Source organism: Dipodomys spectabilis, unplaced genomic scaffold (genome assembly GCF_019054845.1).
Source record: "Dipodomys spectabilis isolate Male_0828 unplaced genomic scaffold, ASM1905484v1 ptg000024l, whole genome shotgun sequence".
In the NCBI taxonomy this organism is placed as follows: Eukaryota; Metazoa; Chordata; class Mammalia; order Rodentia; family Heteromyidae; genus Dipodomys; species Dipodomys spectabilis.
The window spans coordinates 26,317,682-26,336,101 of record NW_024870701.1 but is presented as its reverse complement, the minus strand read 5'-3'; positions in this window follow the sequence as shown (position 1 = coordinate 26,336,101).

Sequence of the window (18,420 nt, the reverse complement as noted above, 5' to 3'; positions counted from 1 at the left end):
CTGAGCTTCGTGCTGCTTAATTGCAGAGAAGAGTCTCAAGATGTTATCATTCTGGGCTGGCTTTAAACTATAATAGTCAGATCTCAGCTTCCTGAGTAGCTAGGACTATCAACATGAGTCACTAGCACATGGTATATATAAAAACAACGAACGACTAAAATACCCTTGCTTTTCAACTTATAGATGAAGTTTCTTGTCCTATGAATCTACAGTTCTGCTTGGAGATATATACCTTAGAAAAATTCTCACACTGTCAAGTAGGGAAAGGAGCTATCTTATTTGGGTTAACAACAAAAGATATGGGGTGAAGAGAAAGGAAAAGCTAAGGTCAAGTCAGGAAATGGGTCAATTGTACATGTCATACTGTGGGATGCTATGGAGCACTGGAAAAGATTCAAAGAAAACAGCACAGGACTGGATGTTAGTGGCTTACTCCTGTAATCCTAGCTGCTCAAGAGGTTGAGATCTGAGGTCCTCAGATCAAAGTGAACCCAGGCAGGAAAGTCTATGAGACTGCTTTCTCCAACAATCAGCAAAAAGCTAGAGGTGTGGTTCAAGTAGGAGAGCACCAGTCTTGATTGAGAGTAAAAGCTAAGGGACAAGACCCAAGTCATGAGTCAAGCCCAAGTACCAGCACAAAAATAAAGATTAAGTCTACAACCGAAGAATTGTGAATTAAATATGGCTATATATTACACACTTATTAAATGAAAGAATAAGACAAATGAAGTCAGTTTTGGATTGTTTGTGCTTCTCTGTATGCTTGAATTATCTCAGAGTTTAAAACTCTACAACTTAAGTCAATAAAATTGGAGTCATACTCCTTTTCAACACACATCCTTTAATGAATCAACTTCTCACTAGCTCAGCATCCTCAAGCCTAGGTACCTTGCCACTTACTGAAGCACCAGACAGTGTGAGAAGACTTGAATACGAGAAAATAATTGCAAAAGAATGATCTGGGTCACTAACACTGTCATGCCACACATACACACATAGACATAGACAATAATAACTAACTACCAGCTGTACCATGCTGAATTAGAAAAAAAAATCCAAAGTACCCACAGGAGGATGGCCATAGAATAGAAATAGCATATCCTCTTTTGTATTGAGAAAAGAACCAATTAGGCCATTGCTTGGAAGTAAAATGATTGCACTAATGACAGCCTTTGCAAGTCAGATGGCAGTAACAAAGCTGGCAGGGGAGTGGGGCGGAATGCTGATGTCACTTGGCTGGCCAGGAGGCCTTCAGGAGGGGCAGACTGGCCCCCTGCAGCTGACTAAGAAGGGGGGAGGGGAGGAGGACCAGGGAGCCACTTGCCCAGGTTTTGAAACCATGCCGTGGTTTCAAGTGCATGAAATTCTTTAAAAGTTCCCAAAACTCCAGGCATGATGGTGAATGCCTGTAATCCCAGCACTCCAGAGGCTGAAATAGAAAGATTTGAGGCCAACCTCAGAAGAATAAAATAATCACAGTGCTTGATATTACTTATGTTTTAGTTTTAGTTTTTTGAGACAAGGTCTGATGTGGATCAGGCTGGCCTCAAACTCATGGTCCTCCTACCACAGCCTTTCAAAGGCTGAGATCACAGACCTCTGCCACTACCCCTAGTTCTATGGCACTTTAAAGGAACCCTTTGCCAATCATCATCCTAGCTGATTCTTTTTTTTTTTCTCCCTGTCAGTTGTGGGGCTTGAACTCAGGACCAGAGTGCTGTCTCTAAGCTCTTTTGCTCAAGCACTCTACCACTTTGAGTCACGTTTCCACTTCCGGTTTTCTGGTGGTTAATTGGAGATGAGTGTTATGGCCTTTCTTGCCCAGGCTGGCTTTGAACTGTGATCCTCAGATCTCAGCCTCCTGAGTCGTTAGGATCACCGGTATGAGCCATCAGCATCCAGCTTCCTATTTGATTCTTTACCCAGAGTGCTCTCCACCCACCTATACCAAAACCTGCAGTACATCCAACACATTGTGTGACCTATGCATGTTTTTGAGGTGCTGAGGAAAAAAACCCAAGCTTGACTCCAATTATCAAACACGTTTGGGACTCCCAAAAGGATGAGGCCCACTGAGCTGATGGCCCCTGTCCTAGCTGGTTTTCAGCAAAGTGATTCCAGACTCTTATCTGTTCAAAGCAGAGTTGGACCACGTGATCTATTTAGCCTCCTCTAGGACCTGCTGCCCTGCCCTTTGTCACACTTTCTCAACGCTTGGATCTGTGGACTTATTCCCCCACACCTTCACTACCCATTATGGCCCGCCACACATCTAGCCACGGAGGGAGGAGGATGTCTGCCTGCCTCGTGACGGGATTTATAGCCAACAAAACCCTCCACCAGGCGACAATCAGGAGGCCTGTCTGGCTACAATGTATTCTCCTTTCTTATTTTGACTGCAGCGGAGTGCCAGGAGAAATTTGAATCTGAATGCTGCTGCCACTGAAACAGGCTTAGAAAAATGTACAGACTCTGCAACAAAGAGCAAGCCCCGCTGGGTGTGAAGAGCCACATTGGGGTGGAATAAAGGCACATGGGCAGACACTGCCCAATGCAGGGGAGCCTCGGGAAAGCAGAGGAAGATTAGCTTCTCACTGAGGGGAGAGACTTGCAAGGGAGGCTGCAGCTCATGGAGAGGTGTAATGAAGGCAGGAGTGGCCTGGAGGGATGAGGAGTAGGTCAGAGAAACAGGAGCAAGTCCATCTGAAGGATACATTCAGGAGTCAGAAGGCATGAACACGAAAAAGGACGACTCAATGCCGGAAGTGCTGGTACATTTATTGCGACAAGGTTGTCAGCATTAGATTGGAGAACACCTCCATGGGCCTCACTGGACAATGCCTAAATGCTTTATGGGCCATTCCACAGCTGTTAAGAAAATTCTGGTAAATCCTTGTGGGCTAACAGAGGGGAAAAAACACTCCATATTCTTTTTAACATTATTTTTATTAGCGCATATTAATTGTATAAAGGATTTATTTCATTGTTTTATTTCCATGGATGCATATCAAATTTCATGGTAAGTAAAGAAAAAAAAGTGCCAGCCATGGTGGCACACACCTGTAAATCCAGCACTTTAATTTCAGCACTTGGCGAGAAGGTCTTGAATTTGCGACTAGTAGGGCCACACAGCTGGACCAAAGGAGGGAAGGAAGGAAGGAAGGAAGGGAGGGAGGGAGGGAGGGAGGGAGGGAGGGAGGGAGGGAGGGAGAGACAAAGGAGAAGGAGGGAGATGGGAAGGAAAGAGAGGCTGAAGGAAAAACTAAAAGAACAAAGAAAAGAAAGGTAAGGGTGGAAGGTGGCTCAGTGGTAGAGTGCTTACCTTGCATGCATGAGGCCCAGAGTTTGATTCCTCAGCACCACATAAGCAGAAAAGGTCAGAAGTGGCACTGTGGCTCAAGTAGTAGAGCGCTAGCCTTGATCTGAAGAGCTGAGGGACAGGGCCCAGGCCCAGAGTTCAAGCCCCATGATCAACAAAAAAAAAAAGAGAGAGAGAGAGAGAAAGAAAGAAAAGAAAAGAAAAGAAAGGCATGTTGAAGGATATGGAGTTTGTTACACTTTGCATTTTTAGAGAGAAAGGACTTACTCTTGGTGTAACAAGGAATTGCCTAAGAAATAGTTTAGGAGTGGAAGAGTCTTGTCACCGTACATTTTTCTATATTGGTTAAATTATTTATCACATGCCTTTACTGCTGCTTGAAAATATAAATATGTAAACAAAGTAAAAAACCTGAGAAGCTACAGCTATCTCTTCCTTCCAAAGTCAGCTCTGCCATAGGACCATCTTCCTTTCCTAGGTACAAGAGTTCAAAGCCAGGCGCTGGTGGCTCATGCCTGTAATCCTAGCTGCTCAGGAGGCTGAGATCTGAGGATCGAAGTTCAAAGCCAGCCTAGGCAGGAAAGTCCGTGAAACTCTTATCTCCAATAAACCACAAGAAAACTGGAAGTGGCGCTGTAGCTCAAGTGGTAGAACACTAGCCTTGAGCTGAACAGCTGAGTGACAGCCCTCAGGCCCAGAGTTCAAGGCCCACAACCAACAAAAAAAAAAAAGTTCATTTTATAGGTCAACTTGGCTGGGTCACAATATTCAGGTGGTTAGCTGATGATTCTTGAGTCTTTTTGTTTTGTTTTGTTTTTTGTTTTGGTGAGATGACCATTTAAGACAATAGACTTCAACTGAAGTTGGTTATCCACCATATTGTGAATGGGCCTCATCCAATCAGTTGCTCAGACACATAGAAAAAGGTTGATGACTTCAGAAAAAGAAGCCTAATAGTAGGCTGTCCAAACAGGTAGCCTCTGGATTCTAGCTGAAGCTCTTCCCTGTGTCTCTAGCCTGCCAGTCTATCCTGAAGATTTTGAACTTACTAAAAAATAGATCTCTACTATGTGTGTATATGTATTCATATAGGGATATATATGTGTATACATATAGGGATATATATGTGTGCATATGTATATGTATGCATGTATGCATACATATACGTACATATACATTCCATTGGATTCGTTTTTCTGAATTACTTTAAGGAATACATCAGAGCTCAAGGAAATATGTTTATCATATATACACACATATGATGTATATTATATATGTGTGTATGTGCATTAATATACTATTGGTTCTATCTTTTTTAATAACCTTGAACAACACCCCAGGGTTCAAGAAAATCTCTGAACTGTGAGTTGGGAAAGGCATATGTGAAGGGACCTTTGTTGTCCACTGGGGAATGGATGGGATTCGAGAACCATTCACCTGTTGGGTGGACACTGACATTTACCTGGGAACAGAGTTGGGAGGAAGATGAGGCTGACCAATCCTCCCTCAGCCAGGGATGGAGCCCGCCCAGCCAGAAGCACGTGGAGCTAGCCCACCTATCACTCTCCCCTGATACGCTGTACTCTCCCTCAACAGTAACTTCCTCCTTCCTTACAAATGCACTTTTCTTTTTCTTCTCCTATTCTTCAGGTCCTTTCTCCTCATGTCTTCTTGTGAACAAAGTTACAAGAATCAGGCAGAAATGAAGATGTTGCTGTATTGCTGCCTCCTCCCTGAGTACAATCCAATTGCCTCTGTTCAGTGACTCAGTTCAGCCCCGGTGGTGGCTTCTGGGCCAGAAAATGTTGCTGAGCCAAAAAAACATGCAGCCAGTTATTTTATCTGAAGCACCCAAATAATAAGCCCCACCATTCCCCCTCCCCCAATTTCATTGTCTGAATGAACAAAATCCCACGATTCAAGTCAAGATGACTGAAAATGGCATGCATAGATTTCCCTTTTTTTCTTCCTTCCCTACTCACGAGACACTGAATTATTCATTCGGATTGTGTTATTCATTCTCCATTCCACCATGAAAGCAAGCATAAAATGGTCTCAAACTGAAGATCCTGGCAATGGGGTGGTCTCTTTAAAAGAAACCTCCTCCCATGGATCCCAGCTTCGATAAAGTAGTCAACCCATTAAGCAATACTGGATCCAGGTCTGATTAAGGTATCACCCTAAGCATTGAAAGGATTTGAAAGAGCAGAAGGGACTTATGGACAGGAAACGTGGATAGAGTACAATACACAACTAGAGCACGAGTGAGCTAAGTAGCATGAGCCCAGAGAAATGATAGATCAGAAAGCCCAGTTCTTACGGCCAGCAGTGCTCAGAAGGCTCTCAACTGAGTCATGGTGATAGGAATCAGAAAGGATCTCTGCCAGGCACTGGTGGCTCATGCTTGTAATTCTAATTACTTAGGAGGCTGAGATCTGAGGATCACTGTGTAAAGCCAGTCAGGGACGTAAGTCTGTGAGACTCACCTCCAATTAACCACCAGAAAAATGAGAAGTGGAGCTGTAGTTCAAAGTGGTAGAGCACTAGCCTTGAGCAAAAGAACTCAGGGGACAGCTCCCAGGCCCTGAATTCAAACCCCAAAACATAAAAAAAAGAAAAGAAAAGAATTAAAAAAGAAAAAAAGGACCTCTGCTTCCAATTCTGTTGTGACATTTAATCTCCACCTCTCCCCACAGGTTTGACTTGAGTGGTGGTACACTTCTGTAATCCTAGGAGGTGAAGGCAAAGAATTACAAGGCCAACCTGGGCAAAGTTGGTGGTAAGAGCCACTCCATCTCAAAACCAAAATCATAAAAAGACTGGATATGGGCCGTTAGGTATAGAAAGTTTGCCTAGCTTGGGTGATGCTCTATGTTCGGTTCTCAGTACTGAAAAACAAAAAAGTCCTGTCATCAAGAAGGGATATTCAGGGGCTGGGAAGGTGGCTCAGTGGTAGAGCGCTTGCCTTGCATGCCTGAGGCCCTGGGTTCGATTCCTCAGCACCACATAAAGCAAAAAGAAAAAAGCCGGAAGTGGCGCTGTGGCTCAAGTGGTAGAGCGCTAGCCTTGAGCTGAAGAGCTGAAGGACAGAGCCCAGGCCCAGAGTTCAGGCCCCACAGCCGGACCCAAAAAAAAAAAAAGAAGGGATGTTCACAGAGAGTGGGTTCTGTGGCCAGGGATGCCAGCATGTCAACATCAAAAGGTGGGATTCTGTTGATTCTGAGAGATATGAACAGGCTTCTAGCAGAGGACACTGCCAAAGAAAAACCCAAGGCAAAAGGGAGAAAGTGAACAAATCAGGTTGGCTGGCTCAATGAAAGAAAAGCCGAGAAAGTCCGAGCCCATTCCCAAACCCCTTAGGACAGATGTGCACACGCTCACACACACAGAGGCACACACACATGTGCACTCTATTTCCTTCCAGTTACAACTCTGAGAGAGGAAGGCAACAAGCAAAGCACTGACCATATACGGGCTCAACCAGGATTCAAAAGGACAGTTTGGCCTTCTGACCTCAGGCCCCTTTGGTAGCCAAATCCAGTCATTGAGATGGCTGTGACCCCCAGCATGTGTCTGACTTTATGCCAGAAATACATAGAAGAAGTAATAGTAACTCTATAGCGCAAAACAAAGTTTTATCTGCTAGACAACATGAGACAAGTCATCCCAGGATTGATAAAGTTTGACTCCACTTCAGGGACAGATAAAGGAATCATCAGCAAGACAAGGAATGTGTTCTAAGGCAGTATTACAGTGGGGTGAGGCATCCACACAGCTCATTGGTCTCCCCAGACCTCCAGTTTGACAAGCCTCCACCATTGGGTGACCAGCTCAGTACACTATGACTGGGAACTGTTACAACCCCAGTGAGCAGAAAAAGGTTGAATATGACCTGCCAAAAGATATCACAGAGCGGCCCCCACTTCTCTACCCAGGCCTGTATTCACCTTATCTGCACAAATAGGACATTAAAACCCTGAGAGGTTTTTTTTGGAGCCCTTGGAGGGCGCTTCTATTGGGAACAAGTGCTGCTATCGTCAGGATTTTACTCCCAGCCGACTCCCAGTAGGGGTGGGGAGCCCTCGGGCCCTCTCTGGAGTGGCCTCAGACTCCCCATAGATTCCTGTGCTGGGGGAGGTTCAGCTTCCTCCAAGACATGTGTTCCCTTGGCTGCCCACTCTACAATGTCCTCTGAATAGCTTTAAATAAGGCAGTTTCTGTCTTCAGAGATCTTCAGTCTTGCCCAGCAGATCTGCTGGAATCCCTCGGGTATCCTAGGTAGGGCTTATTGCCCAGGATGCTGGTTAAACCATGGAATGAAGGGACTGACTGCCTTACTAGGCAGCTAACTCACTTGGTTCAGTGCACTGTACATGCTACAGGAGTCTCGCTTTGCAATTCGATCATTTCCACCTTGGCGATTAGGTTCTGCATCACCTGGGGTGATCTGAATTCCAGAAGACCATCCACGTAAATCCAGCTTCTGATCCTTGGTGTTCCCAATCAAACACGCCTCCATCTTAGTGCAACTCCCTGTCTCTGGGGCCTTGTTTGGAATCTCCTCCTTATGACTTCCTCCCTAGGTGCCCTCGGCAAGTTAATCTTGCCAGTCTTTATTGACTTCACATGTATATAATGAGACAAGAAATTGCTCACTGCAGACAGACTCTGATGCCCCTCTGCTACCCCCCACCCATTCCCTCGTATAACCTCCCATGGAGCACGGCATCAGAAGAAAATATACTCCCCCGTACACACACTCTCAAATGTCATTTTCATCAAACTTCTGACACCAGAGATGTCACACCAAGTGATTTTCCAGCAGACACCGTTGGGTATCCTAATAATCCAGTTCAATTGGGACCCCACATCCCTGAGATTGGAATCAGACCCCAAAAGACAAGGGCTCAGCACCCCCCCCTCAAATAGCCCCTCTTCTACTTTGGACACCTATCACAAGTCGTAGGTTGTCCCCTGTACTCCTGATCCATTGGCTATAAATCAGGATTCCCATCATCCCATTCCTCAGTTTGGTTATTTGCTAAGATAGCTTCCAAAACTCAAAGAAACACTTTACTTACATGTAGCTATTCATTATAAAGGACGTTACAAAGGCCATAGATAAGCATCCAGAACAAGGTGTATGAGAAGGGGGACACACTCTTCAGGAACCTGCATGGGGTCAGAAATCTCAAAGCTCTCTGCTCCATGTCTTTTTCAGGTATTAGGGAGGCTTCCTTAAGAAGGACTGATAGATTAAATCATAGCTATTGGTGACCAACTGGCTCTTCAGCCTTACTTTCTCCCCGGGAGGTTGGAGGGTGGGACTGAAGGCTCCACGCCTCAAATCCAGGGTTGGTTCCTCTGACAGCCAGTCCCCATCCTGGAGCTGTTGAGGAGACACTGACCATCTGTCACCTCATTATCATAGGAAAAGACACATCTGCTTAAAGACTCTAAGGATTTTAGAGGCTGTGCCCAGAAATATGTGGATCAAATAGATCAATCACATAAAATGCTATATCTCTATAATAAATCATAGTACACAGTACCTTTGGGTAGGATCTGTGACTTGTTTCCAGCCATAGTATACAACAATGGTCAAGCATAAAATGTACTTTGATTCCAACATAAAATGCTACAAGACACTTTTGTTTCATTGCCATACTCTATCCATTACTGATTTTGATTAATTAAGCAACCATAATGAGGCCCCACAGGGACTAAAGGCAACAGCAACAACTAACTAGGAACGAAGGATGGCCTTCAACTGACAGCCAGTTGACACTAGTTGCTTCCATTTGACAGCCAGCAAAAACCTGACTCTGGCCAATGATCTTGTGAGCCAGGAAGACACTTCTCCAATCTAGCTTTCAGATGAGAACTCAGCCCTTGATTATAATCTTGCAAAGAGTCCAACCTTGCCTAGACTTCTGATCCACAAAAATGGTAAAAAATAAAGGCACATGCCAAGACTGGCTCAAGCTGTAATCCTAGCACTTAAGAGGTTGAGGCAGGAGAACCATAACTGAGGCCAGCCTTCACAAGTCAAAGGTTATCCTGGATTATATGGATTATACATCAAGACTTTATCAGAAGGAAGGAAGGAAGGAGGGAGAGAGGGAGGGAGGGAGGGAAGGAGGGAGGGAGGGAGGGAGGGAGGGAGAGAGAGAAAGAAAGGAAGGGAGGCAGAGAGGGAGGGAGGCAGGGAAGGAAGTGGTCGGCATGGTAGCTCACACTAGTCATCTCAATTATTCAGAATATGGAGATCGTTTGCAGGCAAAGTAGGCCAAAGAGTTAGCAAGATTCCATAGCAATCAACAAGCTGGAATGGTGGCGTGCACCTGCGATCTCAGCTACACCGGAGGCCATAGGTAAGAGAGTGGCCATCCCAGGCCAGTCCTGGGCAAAACTGTACCAGAAAAATAACTAAAATATTAAAGGGCTGTGATTGTAGCTCAAACGATAGAATACCTGCCTAGCAAATGTGAAACTGAGTTAAAACCCCAGTACTACCAAAAATAAGATAAAAGAAATAATGTATTGTCTTAAGCTCCAAGTTGTGATTGTATTATTACATAGCGCTAGAAAACAAACATAGATGGCATCCCAGAGCAGTTTTGTGTGGTATATGGAAAGAAAGCTCAATCATTAGTAGTTATTCTTTACATTTTGCTGTTCCTCATATGACATTTCACCAACACCAAACATCTCCATGCTTCCTGGAGCTTTTCTACTTTGTCATTGTTCTCATAGGCCTGGTTTGCAGCATCAAATCCCTCATGTTCCCTGGAGCTGGCAGTATAGTTTGAGGATAGAACATTTACTTATGCCAGGTGCTGGTGGCTCACGCCTGTAATCCTAGCTACTCAGGAGGCTGAGATCTGAGGATCGCGGTTCAAAGCCAGCCCAGGCAGGAGAGACCGTGAGACTCCTATCTCCAATAAACCACTAGAAAACCGGAAGTGGCGCTGTAGCTCAAGTGGTAGAGCGCTCGCCTTGAGCTGAAGAGCTGAGGGACAGCGCCCAGGCCCAGAGTTCAAGCCCCAGGACCGACAAAAAAAAAAAAAAAAGAAATGGGGCTGTCATTATATCCAGGGATGCTGGCGCCCTCTGCTGTATTCAGCCTGGATAACACATCTATACTGCAGTTCACTGCCGGTTCTGAGCTTAGGAGCTGTGGTCTCCTTAGAGGAAGGGGCCACACCTTTTCCATCTTTGGACATTCCTCACCTGGCATATTATTCACAATTTGTAGGTGCCAGATAAATCTTAGTGGACTGAGCTAAATGGTAGAGAAATCTTGGAACAAGTTAGTGAATAACTTTGATGGCAAAGAGTGGAGAGACAAGAAGTCGTGACTGAGAGGAGGCCCCTGGAAGCCAATGAGATAGAAAGGAAGGGTGTGGGGGAAGGGCAAGATGTGGAGGTGTTCTGGAGGTGGAGCCAGGTGCAGGGACTCTGCTCCGGAACAGGGAGACACAGCCTTCCAGGAGTGAGGGTTGAGAGAGGGCCTGGAGACTTGGGGAAAGGAACTGTACCCTAGCTGCAGGGACAAGGCCTTCCATGCTTTCCAGGATGGACCAGTGGGGCCACTCCACTGCATTTCTCAAAGCTCATGTCCCAATTGTTTATTTTAAGACAAATAAAATAATCACCCCAAAAGATCAATAAGAATGAAAAGACATCAGCAGTCAGGGAACGACATGGAGAATTCCTTCCCAAAAAGAAAATATAAGCTGAGATGTCCCAAACACTTATAATCCCAGTGCTCCAGAGGCTGGGGCTGGGAAGGTGGCTTAGAGGTAGAGCGCTTGCCCAGACTGCATGAAGCCCTGGGTTTGATTCCTCCGTACCACATACACACTAAAAGCAGGAAGTGGTGCTGTGGCTCAAGGGGTAGAGTGATTTGCTTGAGCAAATGAGCTCAGGGACAGTTCCCAGGCCCTGAGTTCAAGATCCAGGACTACCAAAAAAAAAAGGCATAGCCAGAGCCTGAGGCAGAATGATGAAAAGTTTGAAGCCAGCCCAGGCTACATACGTAGCAAGACCTTGTCAGAAAGAGGGGGAGAGAGCCGGGCAATAGTGGCTCACATCTATAATGCTAGCTACTCAGGAAGCTGAGATCTGAGGATCGAGGTTCAAAGCTAGCCTAGGCAGGAAAGTCCATGAGACTCTTATCCAATAAATAATTCAGAAAAAGCTGGAAGTGGCACTGTGGTTCAAGAGGCAGAGAGCTAGCCTTGAGAATAGTGAGGCTCAGGAACAGAGGCCCAGGCTTTGAGTTCAAGCCCCAGGACAGCAAGAGAGAGTGGTGGGGGAGGGAGAAAGGAGAGGGGGCAGACATGCCTTACAAGCTTAAAGCCCTGAGTTCAAATCCCAGTAATACCAAAAATTATTTTTGCTGGGCACTGGTGCTCATACTTGTAATCCTAGTTACTCAGGATGCTGAGATCTGAGAGTCAAGGTTCAAAGCCAGTCCTGGCAGTAAAGTCCCTGAAATTCTTACCTCTAACTAGCCATCAAAAACCTGGGCGGAGTTGTGGTTCAAGTGGTAAAGTGCTAGCCTTGAAAAAAAAAAAGCTAAATTCAGGCCTAAATTCAAGCCCCAGTTCTGGCATAGAAAAAAATTATTTAAAAAAATAAGTAAGCTGGCGGGCTGGGAAGGTGGCTCAGTGGTAGAGCACTTGCCTTGCATGCTTAAGGCCCTGGGTTCGATTCCTCAGCACCACATAAGCAAAAAGAAAAAAGCCGGAAGTGGCGCTGTGGCTCAAGTGGTAGAGCGCTAGCCTTGAGCTGAAGAGCTGAGGGACAGCGCCCAGGCCCAGAGTTCAGGCCCCACGACTGGACCCAATAAAAATAAAAATAAAAAAAAAATAAGTAAGCTGGGGACTAATGGTTCATACCTATAATCCTAGCTACTCAGGAGACTGAGATCTGAGGGTCACAAAGTCCATTAGGATTCTTATTTCCAAGTAACCACCAAAAAGCTGGAAGATGAGATGTGGCTCAAATGTTAGAACACGAGCTTTGAGCAAAAGAGGCTCAAAGACAGCGCCAGGGTCCTAAGTTTAAGCCTCAGGACTAACACAAGCAAATAAAATTTTCAAGTAGGAATAGAAGAAGGAAATTTCTTAAGAAACAAAGGGAGAGAAGGAAAAATTTCACTGTTCATCTGGTCTCCCTAGCAGCATGGCAACTTGGGAAGGCCAAAGATGACATGTCAGGCCAATATATGTGATTAAATAACTAGATACACCGGAGGAGAGGTGTGTTGCTTAGAGAGTAATGGAGGATGTTTCTTCATTTGAAAAGAGTGGGGCCAGAAGAGCTCAGGTGTTCCATCTTCTATGCTCTCAGGTGATTGGAATACCTGGCTGTCATCCCTCTCATTGTACTGGGGCTCAAGCATCCTCAGTCCATGCCCTCATTCACAATATTATCATCAAAAAGCCTAAAATAAGTCTAAGAAAATACTGTTTGTTAGATCAAAGTCAAAAACTCCATGTCAAGGGAAACTTGCCAGGCATTTGCCCATGAAAGTAAAGAAAGCTTCCCTGAACAAAAAAAGCTAACCAGCGCCATCTAGTGGCCCAGGGTGCCCCTCAGCCACCTGCAATAGGAACAGGTATGTCTTTCCAGTGCTCTTTGAAAATAGGACGAGGGTTTCTTGCTGGGGTTTGCCCTTGGCAAAATCCGAGACAAATTTCCTAGAATTACAGTATTCCCTTTCTAGAATCTTCTCCCATGACAGACACATGTACTACAAATAGAGTAGAGTCAAGGTTATTTCTTCATGCCAAATGCTTCCTCAACCACCTATTAGATGCACGACCTGGAGCTCAGTCCATCTCCTGTGCAATCTGGGTAATACAGCCTTCTCCCCAATGGTGTTGGGGAGATTACATGAGGAATCATACATAGCACTTAATATTTGATTAGATGCCTGCTAACTGTTAATTCCACTCTTGTTTCTTCTCTGTTGACACCAACCTGTTCTACTCCCTGAACTCCCCAAATTGCTTTCCAGTTACCCAGATTATCCATTGACACCACAAATGAAGGGATGAACATATTTTTCTCCCAAGAACGGAAACATCCAGTTACTGGTAGCTCAGAGCTATAGTCCTCAGGAGGCTGAGATCTGAGGATCTCAGTTTGGGTCCAACTTAAGCAGAACACCCTCAAGACTTATCTCCAGTTAAACAACAAAGAACTATACATGGAGGTATGGCTCAAGTGGTAGAGCACCAGACTTGACCAAAATAGCCAAGCAAGAGCAAAAGGTCCTACATTCAATTCCCAGAAAAGAAGGTGGTGGTATACACCTGTAATGCCTAGATGCTGAGACAGGAGGACTGTTAAAGACAGCCTGAATTAAAAAGAAAAAAAAAATGGGGCTGGGAATGTGGCTCAGTGATAGAGTGCTTGCCTAGCATGCATGAAGCCCTGGGTTCGATTCCTGAGTACCACATAAACAGAAAAAGCCAGAAGTGGCAGTGTGGCTCAAGTGATACAGTGGTAGTCTTGAGCAAAAGAAGCTCAGGGATAGTGCCCAGGCCCTAAATTCAAGCCCCAGGACTGGCAAAAAAAAATCAGGGAAAAAATCTGTACCAACTAGAAATTATGCAGAAATAAAACCATAATAGTAAATGAAAAGTTTATCCATTTGAGAAATTAAGGCGTCTCTGAAAAGACTAACAAAATCAGACTTTACCCTAGCTCTGGGAGATAAGGGAAAGACTGGCTGACAGAGAGGAGATGGCCTGAGACGCAAATGAAAGGACTCCTACCCCGTATAAATAGGATTATGTTTTCCTATTGTCATGAAAGGAATTCCCATTTCCTGGTTAAGAAGGCTGATTTCTAAGTGAAGATCAAAACAGTCTTGTATGCTGTTCAGATTGAGGAGAGTGGAGCAAATCCCTGTAAAGGATTAAGTCTTTCCTGGGGTGTGGAGTCTTTCTTGAGTGAAAAATATTATTCCAAGGGCTGAGAAGGTGGGTAACAATGCCTCATGACAGAACATGGAAACTTCAGCTGAGAATCCCCAAAGGCCTTTCTAAAAAGATGGTCAGCCTTAACTCTAGTGGCCAGCTGATTTAATGTGTAGCGGACCAACCCTTCGTAAGAGAATAGTTGCTTAACTACAATCAGTTGTTTGAGCAAACTGTAAAACTCCTACAGGGCTCACTTGACACCTGTCTTTGCCAGTCAATAAGGAGACTCATCAGCTGTTATCAAAGGCTAACAGTCTGTCATTTCCTGCTACTCTGGAGAGTATGCCCAGGAAATGAAGGCCCGATGGTCTCTAATAAGAAATACCAAGGTGGGTGCTGGTGGTTCACACCTGTAATCCCAGCTACTCAGGAGGCTGAGATCTGAGGATCGCAGTTTGAAGCCAGCAAGGGCAGGGCAGTCTATGAGACTCTTATCTCCAATTAACCAACAGAAAACTGGAAGTGATGCTGTGGCTCAAAGTGGTAGATCACCAGCCTTGAGCACAAGAGCACAGAACCGCCCAGGCCTTGAATTCAAGCCTCATGGCTGAGGGGAGGGGAAATAGCAAACAGAATGTCTCTGGAAAGCAGTTTTGACCCCTATTTGAGAAGCCTCAGGGTGTTTACTTTTTTATTCTCACCTTGCCAAGCTCTTACTACCTTCTGCCTGAATCTCTGCTACAGCTTTCCTGGTGCTCTCCTGGAATCCAGTCCCAGGTTCCTGGCCTCCTCAGTGGAACACAGAAGCAGGGATTGTATACCCAGAGGCCAAGCAGGGTGAAGCAGGGCCCTGACAAAGACAGGCCAAGGCAAGTGTGGCAGCAGTGAGCTTGATCACCTGGAAACAGAGGTCACCATGAACAGTCAGAAGAAATGAGAGTGCGCCACTGATGGGCTCAGCATTGTACGGGTTATTGGGCTGTGATGGAACATTAGGAGGTGTGACTTAGTTAAAAGGAGTGGGACTTGGGGGTAGGTCTTAAATTTTATTCAGTGTGTGCTTACTGGCCATCACAAGGTGAGCAGAGTCTTCTGCTGAACACACTCTCACCATCATGAGATTCTGCCTAGAAACAAGCAATAAAAAAGGGGGAGGGGAGAGGCTGGGAAGGTGGCTCAATGATAGAGTGCATGCATGTGGCCTTGGGTTCAATTCTTCAGCACCACATAAGCAGAAAAAGCCAGTAATGGCACTGTGGCTCAAGTGGTAGAGCACTAGCCTCGAGGTGAAGAGCTGAGGGAGCACCCAGGCAGGACTGACTAAATATATAAATAAATCTTCCTTTCTTTAAGTGGACTCACTCATATTTTTTGTTATAGCAACAGAAAGCTAATCCAAGTATGACTGCTTTTGGTCAATATTATGAAGATAAATCTCAGTGATAGAGTATTTGCCTAGTGCGTACAAAATCTTGGGTTCAGTCCCCAGTATTGGGGGGAAAAAAGTGTGGTGAGTAAATTTTATCTTTCCTTTGAACTATATAGTTCCTGCATGAACTATACTTCAAGATAACACTATAGCTGAGAGAGGGAAAATACTTTTGGGTAAGACCAATGTACAAAATGCTGATGAAGACGCTAGGGATATAGCTAGAGGGGAGATCATGTGCTTAGCATATGGAGGCCTAGTATCTCCCCCACCCACCCACCCCTCCCCAATTAACAAAAAATGCTAATGAATCTAGGTGCCCGGGCCTGCGGCCTGCGGGGTCGGTCAACAAGGGCTCGAAGAGGAACTGACCTGAATGAGAGACAAACCAGACACGAGGAAGGAGACCAAGACAGAGTTCTGATCAAGGTCTCAAACTTTATTTTTTACTCGGCAGTATATATAGCACGCTGAGCAGGGTAATTAACATCAGCAGGCCAATAGGGTTGCTAGGCACCAAAACCGCAAAATATATCTTGCAAAAGGTCATAGGTGGGGAATCTCCAGAAGGCACCATCAATGTTGTCAAATAGGAATCAGTAGGCCCCAAGGCTTAATGGCTCTTATCAAAGGTAGTAGCAGTATTTTCTTAGCAAACAGCACTTGGTTCCTGACATCTCCTCCCTTTTTATTTTATTAAATGGGGCCATTTATTTACAGGGAACGGGTGACAAGGTCTTGACTGGAAGTCTTGTAGAGGTCTGGTAGTACAAGGGCCTTAACCAGTGGAAGGAAGTAGGGACCCATCCCCCTAGAAGGTTTTAATGATCCTTTATGAGGGGAGAGGATTACAGATGGATCCAACCTCTATGAAGATGGATTTGCTTCTACAAGCCCTGGTCGGCGGATACCACTAGGTTCCACCCTTCCATAGGTGCCCACGGCTTATGTGTCTAGTCGATTCGGGTTTCGGCTGCCAAGGAGGCCTAAGCTCTGCTGTTTGACTTGCCTGTATAGCAAGAGGCGGTGGCTCCAAGAAAGTCACCCCGTTCCTGATCAGCCAAATCTAGCCTGTGGTAATGAATTTGCAGGGGTTTGGATGCTAGGGAGTCAATTTGCTGTACCTTACGAAACTAATTATCCTGTTAAAAATACATGGTCCCACAATAACAATTATCAGGATAGCACTAAGAGGTCTGAGCAGAGGAAGAACATAGGGGAGTATGCTGTTGGCCCCCCACATCCGGTGGGTGAATCACTTTGCCGCCGTCTTTTTTTCTAAGTTTTCTTGAAGTTGTCTAATTTGATCCCGAACCACGCCACTTTGGTTAACATAAAAGCAACATTCCTCCTGTAAGAAAACACAGAGACCACCCTGCCTGGCAGTAAGAAGGTCGAGGCCTCGCCTATTCTCTGGTAATATTATAAAGAAGGCGCAGGGTTTGTCTTAACAAGGGGAAGCAAGCAGTATTAATTGAGCAATTCTTTGTCCAGGAAAAACTGTGACTGGCCCCTGAGAAGCAGCAGCCAGTAACTTAATCTCTCCCGCATAGTCATTGTCAATAACCCCAGGGGAAATACTAAGGCCCTGAAAAACAGCACTACCACACCCCAGAATGAGACCAAAGGTGTTTGGGGGCGGTGGGCCAAACACTCCTGTGGAAAGAATCTGATTTCCTAATTCGGGGGTCAATATTATGTGGGAGGAGGCACAGAGGTCCTATCCTGCGCTTCCTGCGGTTGCCCGTAAGAAGGCACTGATGGTGCGTGAGGGGTCACTTCAGGGACAAACCTTGACAGCCCCAGGGTTCTGTCCTGTTTGGTTTTTAGGGCCCTGGGGTGGACCCCGGACAAGGTTTCCCTGTTTGGGTAGTAGAGGATTGCCCTGAATATCGGTTTTGGAGCGACATTCAGAGGCCCAATGTTTGCCCCGTTTGCACCTTAGGCATAGGGACGGAGGGGGTGGTTTTTCAGCCTTGGGGGCCGTACAGTCCTTTGAAAAATGGCCAGGCTGTTTACAATTAAAGCAGGTTTTAGGTTTTTGGCTCTGAGTAAAATCTTTAAGGGCAGCACCTATGGCCAGGCCGATGTTACGCAAGGCAGGGTAAACATCAGAGCAAAGTCTGATAAAGTCAGTAATGGTTTTGCCATGGCGGTGGGGACGTAAAGCCGCTCGGCAAGTAGAATTGGTATTTTCAAAAGCAAGATGTTTAATAAGCTCATTATCAGTTTCTTCCTTTCCCATAAGGCGCTCGGCAGCCTCTGTAAGGCATCCAATGAACTCACTGTAAGATTCATGGGGTCCCTGTCGAACTTTGGCCAAAGAGGTAACGGCGGACCCTTGAGAAGGGAGGCTTTTCCAGGCCTTAAGGGCAGCGTGTTGAATCTGAACAAGCAATCCTGGGGGAAATTTAGCCTGTTTTTCATTAGTATCAAATGGCTTGTTGCCCATCAATTTTTCGATGGTCCAGGACTTAGAGTGACCGCCAGCAGATGTGTTACGGCGAGCTATATCCTGGCATCTTTCGCCATAATCAGCTTTCCATAAAAGAAAATTTCCTCATGTTAAAGTAGCCTTGGTTAGCATGGCCCAGTCATTTACTGTAAGCCAGTCCTCGCTCAATGATTCCAAAAGAGAAATGGTAAAAGGAATGGGAGGGCCATACAAGGAAACAGCATTTTTTAATTCTTTAATATGTGTAAATTTAAGGCGATGGTATTTTTGAGCTCTA